Consider the following 14,371-nt stretch of genomic DNA (forward strand, 5'->3'; position numbering starts at 1 on the left):
CTTCAAATGACATCTTGAAGACTAACCTGCAGCCACATGGTCATGGGAACATGGACAACTTCTAAATATCCCCTCCATATACAGCATAGGACTCCATCTAAAGAACGAAAACTAGATCCCAGGTTACAACGAAAGCAAATACTCGCCACATATCATGCAACTTCATTTGAGCGCTGCATCTTCCCTTTGCCCCTGCATACTTATGTTTAAAGGGGAAATGCAACAGAGAAAATAGCCAACTACTTTTTTCATTGACCCAAGAGACCCAGAGAACATGCAAGCATTTGTAAAACACATCGGTGCCTCTCCGGAGCTGATCCCTGCGCTGTCCTATTACTACTCAGTCCACCAGCAATGACAGGCGCCAGGTAAATGGAATGATTACAGCTCTTTGTCACGAGGATGATAGTGTGTCTGACTCAGGGCTGTAATCTTCAGAGTAGTTATTAAGGAAAAAAAGCATTGCAGGAAGAGCAAGGCATTCATGATTTTACTTTAGAAAGGAAACTAACAGGCGTATACGTGGAGAGGGTGCTGAACAGAAGAGCCAGCTAATTCATCTTTCCTCTGCTTTCAGTGAATATCTTCAACCTCAAATTACAGGTCAGTTTGACCACAAACAAACAGCAGAAAGGGGTAGCTAGACTGAGCTGCTGCCCAGCATAAGCAATTCACTGGGGTCTGCAGGAATGAGAGGGGGCTAAGCAGGGGGAGGAAAAGCAATTCAGCACCACAGGATCAGATGGTACAGAAACACCAGCCCTTCCCTGCGTTCTCCAGTCAATAAACCTGCTTGGTTAGATGAGAGGAAATAAGGCAGGAGTTCCGCTGCTGCAATGTGGCTCTCCTCCTGCAAAGCCTGGCAGATCACCAGCTCCTGTCACACCAGGCAACCCACTGTCTCGGGGGCTGCAGCATGCAAGTACAGGCCAATCTATGGGCTGGCTGATGTCTACGGAGCTGATGATGATCTGCTAGATTCTGTAGGAGGAATGCCTGGTGCAGTGCACTTCCTCTGGCTCACAGCAAAGGGACTCTCCTTGACCCCCCCCCACAACCTCCCCTCAGGTTCCATCTGACAAACCTTCTCTTCCTGTAATGTTTAGTTACTCCTGTGAATCCCCATCTGGTCATCTCTGCTCCCTTCAACCTACACTGAGCAGCACCTACAGCTGTGGTAAACTCCAACCTCCTCCTTTAGCGCCTGGAGGCCCATACATTATACTAGTAGCTGAAAGCCTGAGCTGTCCCATCAGTGTGGCAGTTGGACAATCTGCAGACTCCCTCATACAACCGATGAAACTGTCGCACACAAATTAGCTGTAGAGTAAGGGTGGTGATTGGTTGGGTTATATTTAATATAACAATGGTCTAAGGCTCTTGGCATGGCATAGATATGTGTCTCACTCTAGCTGTACACCACACTGGTATAATCTGTAAAGTCAAAATGGCTAAAATCTTAAAAACTGGATGGTAACAGACCATGAAACCCAGTGATGACTGAACCTGGTGATATTTTGAACAGAAAGAGCTCTTAGCCTTGCTTGGATCTGTTTCCATCGCCTACCCCTGACTCAACAGACATTCTAGGCTTCAGAGTGACACACAGAGTGACAAAACTGGAAACTTATACATATTATACCCTGGGATATGTAGTCCAGCCATACAACACAGCCCATAGAGAATGGGAGTATGAAATATCCAAACTGCAGTTCCCATGAAGCACTGTGGCACCGCAGGAGAACACACAGTAATGTTGAATTGACCCAAAAAGAAATGTTTACATTCAGTTTGACTCAATGAAATGTTTCAATTTGGGTTGAACTGAAACAAAATACTTTCATTTCAATTTTCCCAACAGACAATTTTTTCTTCCAAAAAACCCAAAGTTTTCCCACAGAAAATTTTGATTTTTGCAGAAACGGCATTTTCCATTAAAAATTTAAAAACTGATGGAGAGCTCCTGACCAGCTTACAGACCAATCCTGCAAGGTGTGAGATGTCCTCTTTCCCCTTTAGATTCACGGGAAGTTGAGGTAACAGAGTACCTTGCAGGATCAGGTACTTAACTATAAATGTCTGTGCAAATACAGACACTTTTTAAAAAAAGAAAGTAAGAGGAACAGAAGATTCATTAGAAACATTAGTCTCCACAAACTGCAACTCCATGTCTAAGACACAGTGAAGCACGGGGCAGCTCATTCTAATACCCCATAGCCTGGCTTTCCCCAATCCTGGATACACACAGTACATTTCATTTTTGCAACTCTTTAGTTCAAATCTTTTTCAGATTAAAAGGATGGAAGAGGGAAAATGGGGCAGCAAACTATTTTCCCCGTTTTTTGATGGCTATTTTGCATGCCTCTAACAGAAACAGGAAGCCCTTTTTTAATTTAACACTGACATTTTACAGGCTATTAATCTATTTCATGGATCAGGCCCTTCTGGTACACAAGGATTAGTCACAGTTTCAAAATCATCTGAGAAGCGGTTACTTTATCAGACACATTTGCATTTAACATTGCAAGTCATATTCTTGGTTAGGAAAGAGACGACATGGCCTGTTTATTTTGTCCCCATCACAGAGGCAGGTATCACATGCACTACAATGTGCAATTTCCCGGGGGCAACATTTTTTATTACAAACTAGTGATAGCAGAGGGCTATTTTGTTCCTGTTCAAACCCTTCATCAGCACACTAGATCTCCCTGTCTGACTGCAGCTGCTTTGTTAGTGAACAGATTGTATCAATGGCAAGCCCAGTGTACAAGATTATAGGTATATGGTGGGCAAGGCCAATGGACAAGTCAATCTGAGAACAAGTTTCACATCACTATCTACATCCCTAATATCTTTCTCATACTCATTCCTAGTGAACACACAGATGCTGCTGAAACGAGGTCTGATTCCTGGCTCCTGACAATATGATGCCTGTTCAGTGACCTGGACTGTAAAACCCTCCCGACACACACACACTTGTATTTGCTTTAAATTGTATGAAATGATCAGTGGGTCAGGGAGGTGCCCAGTGCAGAGAGAGTACCCCAGAATGGGGACACCCTAGCCCCGGTCCTAGGTGACCACAGCAGGGTTGGGGTCAAGCCCCCCAGGAATCCTGGGCCCAGCCTTGTCAGGGTTACGAGGACTCTGCCAGGCAGGAGAGTGGAAGGGGAGTCCTCAAGGGCAGGGAGGTCTCTGGGTAAAGGAAGTGGGAGCGAGGACTCAGATCCTTTCACTAGCCCACTTCAGCAGGGTAGTGCAGAAGCCAGGAAAGTTCCCCACAATAGCAGGATCATTTCCCCACTTAGACATACTTTAAGAATCACGTGTTATGAATTTGATGGCTGCAGCTTAGCTACTAGTGGTCTCAAATCCAATTAAATAGACAAATACCACAGCAAGCTGCATGTTGGCTCTACCTGGGTGCACGTGACCCTCAGAGCAGCACTGCCCAGATAAACAAAACTCTCTATACCTTGTCCACCTGCAGAAGCAACTTGAAAAGCAATCTGGACTCCACCCTGTGCTGTAGCAGACAAGCTCCTATGCCTCGCCCAGTAACTGGGAGAATGCAGGAGCTCTGGGTTGGAAATTGGCTTTGAGACTCCCTGCTACTCAGCACTAACAGGGCCCACAGATTGACACTGTGAACCGACTCAACAGCATTAGTTTGGGGTCTGCAAATCTACAAGAGATCTGGCCAGAGCAGCACTAACAGGGCCTGTAAATCAGAACTGGATCTTGGTATAAACAGATTCTAATTTAATCCAGATAATGACATTCAAAGAAGTGTTTTTAAAAGCTTGCTTTAAAGCAGGGAGTTAGATGCCAATAGCCGTGATAAACCGCTCTGCACCAATAATGCAAAGCCCAGCACTTTCACTCCCTCAATCACATACACACACTATCTCTCTCTAGTGGCTATTCAACCAAGAGGGAAGAAACAACTCCCCAGGTAACAGTCCACTTTTCATCTGCACCTTCTCCAGTCTGTCCCTTTGGTCCTGTTTCCAGCAGCAAATCCCCGAACCTAGTTACCTAGATATCTCACAAGGGAGCTTGGAGGATTAGTGAATGTTTGTGCTATCTTTTGAAGCTGTATTGTGCTATGTAATTGTTAACCATTTATTATTAGCATTTATATATTTACAGTATTTCCCTAATGCCAGAAAAGAGACAGAGGTCCAAAATTCACTTTGGCCTCTGTAGAACTGCACCCCTTTACACCACAGCTGAATTTAGCCCAAGAATTGTTAATCCACCTCCCTGGAGCAGGTGATGCTAAGAAATTTTCCAAACTTCAGCACATCTTTCACTACCCTCTTTGTTTCCTCCCTAACTCCCATTCATTAGCTAAGGACTTTGTGGATTAAGGCTACGGCACAATCTAGCAGGTCTACTGCAAGTCCCCCTTTTCAGGGTAGGGGGCTTTTGGCTACTCCAGAGCTAGCCATTTAAAAAATACAAATAAACTTGAGTCATTGAACACAGAGGCAGCAATGCAGGACTCAGTAGATCAGACTCTTTGAGATTCCATCTATGGGTTTAAGGTTACAATCTTCAGTTTGATTAAAAGCTTCTTCCCTGTTCCCCCACCCCATACCTTAAACCCTATCACATCTGAAGTCCCCATTCAGTGCTCCATTTCCTGCCCTAAGATCCTTCCCCAGACCCTCAGGACCCTTTATGCACCATCTGATCAGGAAGGCTGCAGGGGAAAACAAGCCATTTTGAATTTAAACGTTAAGGGAGAGAAACTTACTTTGCAGCATTTGCCCTGGTGGGGCATCCACAGATCTGCCTGTTTAAAGAGCATCTCGGCTGAATCTCTGCACCACTTGGAACCTTCGGCAGCAACTTCCAGTACTGCTGCCCTCAGAGAAAGAGAGCAAGAGAGAGGGCGAGAAAACATGCACAGAGCCCAACACTGCAGAGAAAGAGACAGGAGCAGCAGAGTGAAGCACCAATCTGCTGATTAATTCAGCCTGTTTCCAGTCACGCTGCAGATCCAACAAGGAGGCGGTGGATGGGGGGGGTGGAGGTGAAGCAATGGCGGGGAAAAAGAAGAAAGTTCATACAGGATCACACCAGATGTCTGTAAGAATGACCCATTCATCAAATGGAGCCGACACAGCCAGATACCTTGTGTGTGTGTGTGCATATATGCAGATACATCTGCATATGCAGTAAGGGAGGATACTGACTGATAAGGACATATGGAAAAGCCGATGGCAAACTAGACAGGACAAAATGCTAGCAAATACACTATGGAGGGGAGCCAGCACTGGCCAGCATGGTAGACTAGAGAGAGATGGAAAAGATCTATCAAGTTCTATCTTCCCATTAATGTGTCCATGGGAGATAGCAACACACTGATGGCTTAACACCTTGGGGCTCAAGCTCAATTTTTTAAAGTTATTATTATGCCACTACCTCGATATAATGCCACCCAATATAACACGAATTTGGATATAATGCGGTAAAGCAGTGCTCCGGGAAGGGTGGGGATGCGCACTCCAGTGGATCAAAGCAAGTTCAATATAACACAGTTTCACCTATAACGCGGTAAGATTTTTTGGCCCCCAAGGACAGCACTATATTGAGGTAGAGGTGTATTTAAATGATTCAAGAAGGTTACAGGTCTGATTTGCCAAGCTGAGTTGATGTTTCTCTCTCCCTCGCTCTTGCTCCCAACAGGGTATCCCAGCAGCACTCAGGATGCAGAGAGCAGCAGGTACCCCTCTAAGCATCAAATATTCATAGAGCGTGCCTTGGGAGCGCAAACAGAAGGTGCAGTGCAGGTTATTAATAACAGCGCATTGTGCCTGAGGCTTGCCACTTACTGAGACCTGGGTCACTGGCCACACAGGAGCTCATGGAGGGCATGAGATTAGTGGAGACAGACAGCACATACAAGAAGCCCGGAGTGGAACTGGAAAAAGACTACAGGGAAATGGACAGATGGATCTTTGGGATGATAAAAAGGAGCCTATCCCATTGCCTCACTCTAATCCTGTTATGCAGATGCTCCCCTCTATGGGGTAACTTAATCATTACATATTTGGGGCAGGGACTGTGACCCATAAGTATTTGTACAACTTCTATTTCAAGGGGCCCTGATCCTAACTGAAAGAAAAATATTTAACAACAACTACTGTACTACCACTCAAGATAGGAAGGACCCTGAATCTGGGGTTAGGACGGGGCACCCACATGTCACCAAACTAATGGCCATGGTGACAGCTTAACAAGAGCCTGAGAGTCGTACCCAACTGTGTAAAATGGAGCAGATTGCAACCACGCACCTCTTGAATATACAGCAGCCACCTCTGAAGAGTAACAGCCTTACGTGTAGCGTAGCTTGGCTACTCAGATAAAGCTGGAGCATTGCATGCTAGCATCAGCACTCTCCACTGGCCACAACTTCATGTGCACAAGAAGGGTGACCACAGGCTGCACAGTAGAGCTCTGCTTCTTAACCCATGACTGGCCAAATGTGTTGCCCTCTGTGTCAGTCACAGACATCAGTAATGACTGAACCTTGGTTTGACGACTTTCTTCTATGAGCTCCATATGCCTAAATCAGTATGTGGTCCTCAGAGCACCACAATGCCATTGGCACACTGTCGTCACGATATATACCCAAAAGGTGGCATGTAATAGATCACTGGAAAACTAATAACTCACTGATCATTAATACTGTTGCATGATGGATGTACGGTAAACCCACAAAGGACCTAATAGATGTGTGCTGCAAATGTGTTCTTAAAATGTATTTGGCAAGCAGTGTCCAAGCCAGACTTGTCCCAGACAAAGAAATGTGGTTCCACCTAACTGAACGTGAATGTGTCTCTGTTGTAAATTAGGCAAAGTGCGACCAAAGACAAAGAAAAGCACATTTACATACAAGGTAAACAAAGCCATCGAGAGAGCAAGTGAGGAAAGATGACTACTTAATCTTGATGGGGGAAATGGAGACTGCACCCCCAGGAAGCCTTCCTGCCTCTTGAAGCAGGGTCAATGAACTGTGGAAAGATGTCATGGTATCTACCCCTAAACAGGAGACGGCAGCTTTGTCTGGGCTTACTTTTCAAATGTTTACTGGACTCTAAAAAGAAAGAGGAGAGAACCCCATAGTTATCCATCAAGGGACTAAAATGACCAGAGCCAATGGATCCTTCACTCAAGTGGGTGGAGGATTGAAGTCTCTGGGAACTGAGTATAGTAAGAAACCTGTTTAGCAAAGATTGTAATTTGCTGAGATTAAGTTTTAGTTTTAGAAGCGTATTTTTATTATTGTTTGCTTGTAACTCTTTCTATATTTATTCCTTATACTTGGTATCATTTAAACCTGTGACTTTTTGTTTAATAAACTTGTTTTACTTTTATTATAAAACAATTCAGTGCTTTGATTAAAACAGAGTGTTTGTCAAACCCAGGTTAAATTAATGAGTTGCTGGTTACTGTCTCTTCAAAGAAGCAGCAAACTTAGTAGCTTCACTGAGTGTTCCAGGAGAGTGCTGGAACATTGCAGGGCAGAAACATGGGGTGGAGGTGAAGGGGTGTTGGGGTCACACTGCAAAAGTAACTCTGTGGTGGAAGCCAGGGTGTGACCTGCATGGTTGTAGGCTGGCTGTTGGCATCAGACCAGTGCCACAGCAGCATAGCATTTAAGGCACCCAGGATTGCACGGCAGACAGTCATACAACCCCTTGCTGGTCTGGGTTGAACCCCCAAAGTGTCACGAGCATCAGCAAAGTCCTCCATTTAAAATCATAAGTGCAGAGACCCTGGGTCTAACATTAAGAACCAAATCTACAGGCAGAGACCCAGATGATCGGAGAGTATCACCAGTTCCAAAGGCTCTTCTCTCTACACTTGTACTGAGACACGTATTTGTATGTAACCCTATAAATACCTACGGCCAAAGTTGAAGGAAAGCAGAGAGTGCATCTAGTGTCATTGCAAGAGAAAGAGTGTGGAGTGGGCGTGTAAGAAGAGACAGCCTGTATCTCTCTCCAGGGCATTTTGTTTCCTATATGATACCATCTTAAACGGCACAAAGGAATAAAGTGTCTTAAACAACACAATTCTCTCTTCCATCCTCTTTTCTGCACAGTTCCGAGAAAGTAAACAGTTAACCCCTGTTGCTTAGTGTTGAGTCAGAACCTTAAAATGTCAAAGAGTGGGGAAAAAAATATTTTAACTTGCTTAGGTCTTAACTTTTTCCCAACTCTGCTTGGCTTCAGCCTGGCTCTGACACGCCAGTCTTCAGTAGCAAACCCAAGATAATGGAAATAAATTCACTCTACTATTCTTGTTGTACCATATTTTCTAGAGATCACTATCCTATTGCATGTTACACAGGACAATCATCCATGATACACAAGCATCCCTCCCTCATTGGATTGACGTCAAAGATGTTAGCAGTTGGCATCACAAGTTGTATCTGGTTGTGTATCTATCTACTGAAAAACAGAGTGTATCTTCAAAGAAACAGAAGCTGCAACAATCAAATCTGAGGATAAATTAGGTGTTGGAGTAGAGGACAGGGAGTAAAGGCAGATTCAACTTGGGACACAGGGGGAGAGAAGCCTGTAGAATAAAGATTGATTTGAGGAGAAGACAAGGTATTAGAGAAGCTGCAGAGCAGGGAAGGGAAGACGAGAGGTATAGCTGAAGGTTCAAAGAGAATAACCATTGGTCAGTACATAAGGGACATATGAGACAGGTGCTTAGACAGGAGCCATATAGGCTGCTTTGAGGAAAGAAAGTAGAAAGACAGGGGGTATGGGACATACCAGGCAGGAAGGGAAATGATCTGGCTCAGGGGACTAGTAACTTTTACTTTCAAGTTCTCCCCCCTGCCCCACAGCTCTCATTGGCCGGGAAGCTGGACCTGCTGCTGGCTGCTTCCGGGGCGCAGCGCGGTGTCGGAACAGGTAGGCACTATCCTGCCTTAGCTGGGCAGCACCGCCGACGGGACTTTTAATGTCCTGGTCAGCAGTGCTGACCAGAGCCGCTGGTTCGCTGAGCAAGGCAACCCAGTGCCTTACATGCCACGAACTAGTATTGGGTCGCGACCCGAACTTTGAAAAACACTGCAGTAGAACCTCAGGGTTACGAGCACCAGTTACACAAACTGACTGGTCAACCACACACCTCATTTGGAACCATAATTACACAATTAGGAAGCAGGAGACACAAAAAAAGCAAACACAATACTGTACTGTACTGTGTTAAATGTCAACTACTGAAATATATAAAAATAAATTGAAAGTTTAAAAAAGATTTGGCGAGATAAGGGAACAGTTTCCGTGCTTGTTTCATTTAAATTAAGATGGTTAAAAGCAGCATTGTTCTTCTGCACAGTAAATTTTAAAATCTGTGTTAAGTCAATGTCCAGCTGTAAAATTTTGAAAGAACCACAACATTTTTTTCCAGAGTTATGAATGTTTCAGGGTTACGAACAACCTCCATTCCCAAGACCTTCTGGCTGCCATGCACGCAGCACACACACCTAATTGGAATTGACATGAGCAATCACTTGAAGAACTATTGTGACCCATTATAAGATTTGAATGACAAGAGACTCAAGTAAAACTCCTGAGTTCCAATCATCAAATAGCAGTGGTTCGATCAAGAATGTCACTTGTGTCAAAAATAGATATGGACATTCTGAAGCTCAGCATGTTCATTTGCACAGATAGCAGCACCCAAAGTGGACTTTTAGAGCTCAGCTGTTCCGTAACAGTGCTAGTCTTGGAGCCTGAGAGTAGCCTGAAAGGCTGTGGCATAACTGCACATAATTGTTTCTTGTCTTAAACTGATTAATACCAGAGCAATGAGAGTGCCATTAACAACAGAACAAATAGATGATTACTTTAATTGTAACATTACCTCCACAGTCTTAGCAATTTAAATTGAAAGCACCACAGTTCAACAAGGTCCTCACGCAAAATATATTGGGGAGGTCACAGATGCAGGCATGGGCAAGCCTAGCTTCTCGTGGTCTCATACAAAGTAAGAGTACAACTCCAGCTAAGAAAAAATACACCAATCTCAAGCCAAATAGTGAGGGATGCTTCGCACTTCCTGTGCCACTTGTGTTTCTATGTTAATGTTGTAGAGCAGTGGTTCTCACAAGTTGTATCTGGTTGTGTATCTATCTACTGAAAAACAGAGTGTATCTTCAAAGAAACAGAAGCTGCAACAATCAAATCTGAGGATAAATTAGGTGTTGGAGTAGAGGACAGGGAGTAAAGGCAGATTCAACTTGGGACACAGGGGGAGAGAAGCCTGTAGAATAAAGATTGATTTGAGGAGAAGACAAGGTATTAGAGAAGCTGCAGAGCAGGGAAGGGAAGACGAGAGGTATAGCTGAAGGTTCAAAGAGAATAACCATTGGTCAGTACATAAGGGACATATGAGACAGGTGCTTAGACAGGAGCCATATAGGCTGCTTTGAGGAAAGAAAGTAGAAAGACAGGGGGTATGGGACATACCAGGCAGGAAGGGAAATGATCTGGCTCAGGGGACTAGTAACTTTTACTTTCAAGTTCTCCCCCCTGCCCCACAGCTCTCATTGGCCGGGAAGCTGGACCTGCTGCTGGCTGCTTCCGGCGCAGCGGTGTCGGAACAGGTAGGCACTATCCTGCCTTAGCTGGGCAGCACCGCCGACGGGACTTTTAATGTCCTGGTCAGCAGTGCTGACCAGAGCCGCTGGTTCGCTGAGCAAGGCAACCCAGTGCCTTACATGCCACGAACTAGTATTGGGTCGCGACCCGAACTTTGAAAAACACTGCAGTAGAACCTCAGGGTTACGAGCACCAGTTACACAAACTGACTGGTCAACCACACACCTCATTTGGAACCATAATTACACAATTAGGAAGCAGGAGACACAAAAAAAGCAAACACAATACTGTACTGTACTGTGTTAAATGTAAACTACTGAAATATATAAAAATAAATTGAAAGTTTAAAAAAGATTTGGCGAGATAAGGGAACAGTTTCCGTGCTTGTTTCATTTAAATTAAGATGGTTAAAAGCAGCATTGTTCTTCTGCACAGTAAATTTTAAAATCTGTGTTAAGTCAATGTCCAGCTGTAAAATTTTGAAAGAACCACAACATTTTTTTCCAGAGTTATGAATGTTTCAGGGTTACGAACAACCTCCATTCCCAAGACCTTCTGGCTGCCATGCACGCAGCACACACACCTAATTGGAATTGACATGAGCAATCACTTGAAGAACTATTGTGACCCATTATAAGATTTGAATGACAAGAGACTCAAGTAAAACTCCTGAGTTCCAATCATCAAATAGCAGTGGTTCGATCAAGAATGTCACTTGTGTCAAAAATAGATATGGACATTCTGAAGCTCAGCATGTTCATTTGCACAGATAGCAGCACCCAAAGTGGACTTTTAGAGCTCAGCTGTTCCGTAACAGTGCTAGTCTTGGAGCCTGAGAGTAGCCTGAAAGGCTGTGGCATAACTGCACATAATTGTTTCTTGTCTTAAACTGATTAATACCAGAGCAATGAGAGTGCCATTAACAACAGAACAAATAGATGATTACTTTAATTGTAACATTACCTCCACAGTCTTAGCAATTTAAATTGAAAGCACCACAGTTCAACAAGGTCCTCACGCAAAATATATTGGGGAGGTCACAGATGCAGGCATGGGCAAGCCTAGCTTCTCGTGGTCTCATACAAAGTAAGAGTACAACTCCAGCTAAGAAAAAGTACACCAATCTCAAGCCAAATAGTGAGGGATGCTTCGCACTTCCTGTGCCACTTGTGTTTCTATGTTAATGTTGTAGAGCAGTGGTTCTCAAACTTTTTTGTTCGTGGATCACTTGAAAATTGCTGAGGGTCTCGGTGGACCATTTAATGATCTTTCCAAATGTTGTTTGTACCGTTAGCTAACTATTGTAAAGTGCTTTGGATAAAAACGCTATATAAAAAATCCTTAATAATAAATGTTGTTTTGTTCTACAAATAAAAGCACACAACTCATATTTTAATATCAGTGGTCCTACCTTTCTAATGCAATGGATGTGCTCTCTCTTCCACACCACAGCAGCCCCCGAGCTGGGCCTGGGAAGGAGGGGGGTCTCTCCCCTGCCACAGCAGCCACAGAGCTAAGGCTGGGAAGGAGGGGGGTTTCTCCCCAGCAGCTGCAGCCCTGGAGCTGGGGAAAGTTGCCTCTTTCTCTGGCCACCGCAGCCCTGCACGTCCCAAATTCACCCCACCCCCTCTTCTCACTCCACTGCCCCCTCCCACCTACCCCCTATTCCCCCCAAGGCCACCAAATGACCTTATATGTGCATCTTCTAGAGGGTCCAGGCACCTAATTAGTGGAACCACGGGCCTGCACGGCTCCACTAATTAGGTGGGTGGCCCTTCATTCTCTCGTGTATGGCCGCCCAGGGGTGCCCCTTAGAGGGAACTATCCATGGACCACCTGAATGGAGGTGGTCCACGGACCACAGTTTGAGAACCTCTGTTGTAGAGAAAGTCTGTCTCTCAAACTATTTTCTAACAAGGTAATCTGCACTAATAAGCAAAAGGCACCCAGCGTGAGACTGTAGAATATGTTCAGCAAGGGAAATGGCTGCATGGAGAGTAAAATGGAGGTAGTTAATGTGATCTGGCAATGAAAAGGCTACAATGGTTGGGGAGGGAGGCAAGTGAGAGGAAGGAGCACGGAGTGTGAAGTCACAAGCATTTTTTCTCACCAGTACTGGTCTAGAGCAGTTGTACACATGATCTTCTCCAGCTTTGGTCTCAAACACAATCTCTCGCCCAGATCAGGCCCCAGAATAGGGCATGTACCTGTTCACTCTCTCGAGTGACAAATACATTTGATCCTCGAGTGGCTACAGATATTCATGCATAGAATAAGTGGCCAATCGAGTAGTGTCTGCTGCTCTATTTCTTCTTAGCATCATCAACTTGGATTTCACCTCAAGGAGGCAGCAGTGCATATAAGGCCAGTAATCTTCCATGAACCACTGCAAATATCCTTTTAAAGCTCCCAACTGCACCTACCCACCACAGAGGCCTCTCTCCCCCTTCTTTCTTTAGGATTGGAAACAAACTAGGCAACAAGAGGCTAGTTGCACACAAAACACACACAGATATTAGTTAATCTGACATTTACAAGGGCAGATATAGAAATAATATTGCACAGCTAGCCCTGGAGAGAGGCAGAACTGTCCAAGCAGCACACATAAAGGGCAAGTCTAACCGAGCAGCAGGAAAATGTTACTCGGTTAAATGGAAAACTTCTCCACACAACCTCAGGCCCGCTTTATAAAAATGTTCGCAGTGATTTAACCATTCACAAAAGACATCAGGATAAGTACTCAGGTGACTGAAGACCTCAATTTATCCTCAGAATAGGACAGGTATAGCATAAGTAGCACCACACACACACACACACACTTCCCCTACACTGTCCCACTAGCACGCTTAACCCTACATCTATGGATAGTATAGGACTATTTCTAGAGATGAGAAGGGATTTCAATCTCTATGGCCCGTTCAACCCTACACTTTTCTAAAGAATCTCAACCAAGGGTGCTAACTGAGATATAAGTCCAACACAGATTGCAAAGAGTTATAAAAGGATCACAAAATTGGGTGAACGGGCAACAAAATGGAAAAAGAAATTAAATGCTGACAAATGCAAAGTAATGCATATTGGAAAACATAATCCCAACTATACATACAAAATGATGAAGTTTAAATCAGCTGTTACCACTTAAGAAAGATCTTGGAATCATCATGGATAGTTTTCTGAAAACGTCTGCTCAGTGTGCAGCAGCAGACAAAAAAAGCTAACAATGTTAGGAACCATTAAAAAAGAGATAGATAATAAGACAGAAAATATCATAATGCCACAAAAATCCACAGTACACCCACATCTTGAATACTGAGTGCAGTTCTGGTCACCCCATCTCAAAAAAGATCTATTAGAACTGGAAAAAGTACAAAGAAGGGCAACAAAAGTGATTAGGAATATGGAACAATGTCCATATGAGGAGAGGTTAAGAAGACTGGGACAGTTTAGAAAAGTTCAGAAAAGAGACTGCTGTGGAGAAAGTGAATAAGGAAATGTCTTTATATGAAGGGATAAATAACAAGAACTAAAGGTCACCCAATGAAATTAACAGGCAGTAGGCTTAAAACAAACAAAAGGAAGCACTTCTTCAGACAGTGGACAGTCAACCTGTGGAACTCATTGCCAGGGGATGTTGTGAAGGCCAAAAGTATAACTAGGTTCAAAAAAAGAATTAGATAAGTTCATGGAGGATGGGTCCATCAATCGCTGTTAGCCAGGATGGTCAAGGACACAAT

The 14,371-nt window shown here is 44.1% G+C and overlaps 1 protein-coding gene across 5 annotated transcripts in view; it reads right to left on the reverse strand.

The window, feature by feature from the left end:
- The window catches only part of TMEM94 (transmembrane protein 94), a 99,887-nt gene that overhangs the window by 56,852 nt on the left and 28,664 nt on the right, over positions 1–14,371 (reverse strand). The gene's annotated exons all lie outside the window — the stretch shown is intronic.

This window comes from Mauremys reevesii, linkage group 15, assembly GCF_016161935.1.
Source record: "Mauremys reevesii isolate NIE-2019 linkage group 15, ASM1616193v1, whole genome shotgun sequence".
In the NCBI taxonomy this organism is placed as follows: Eukaryota; Metazoa; Chordata; order Testudines; family Geoemydidae; genus Mauremys; species Mauremys reevesii.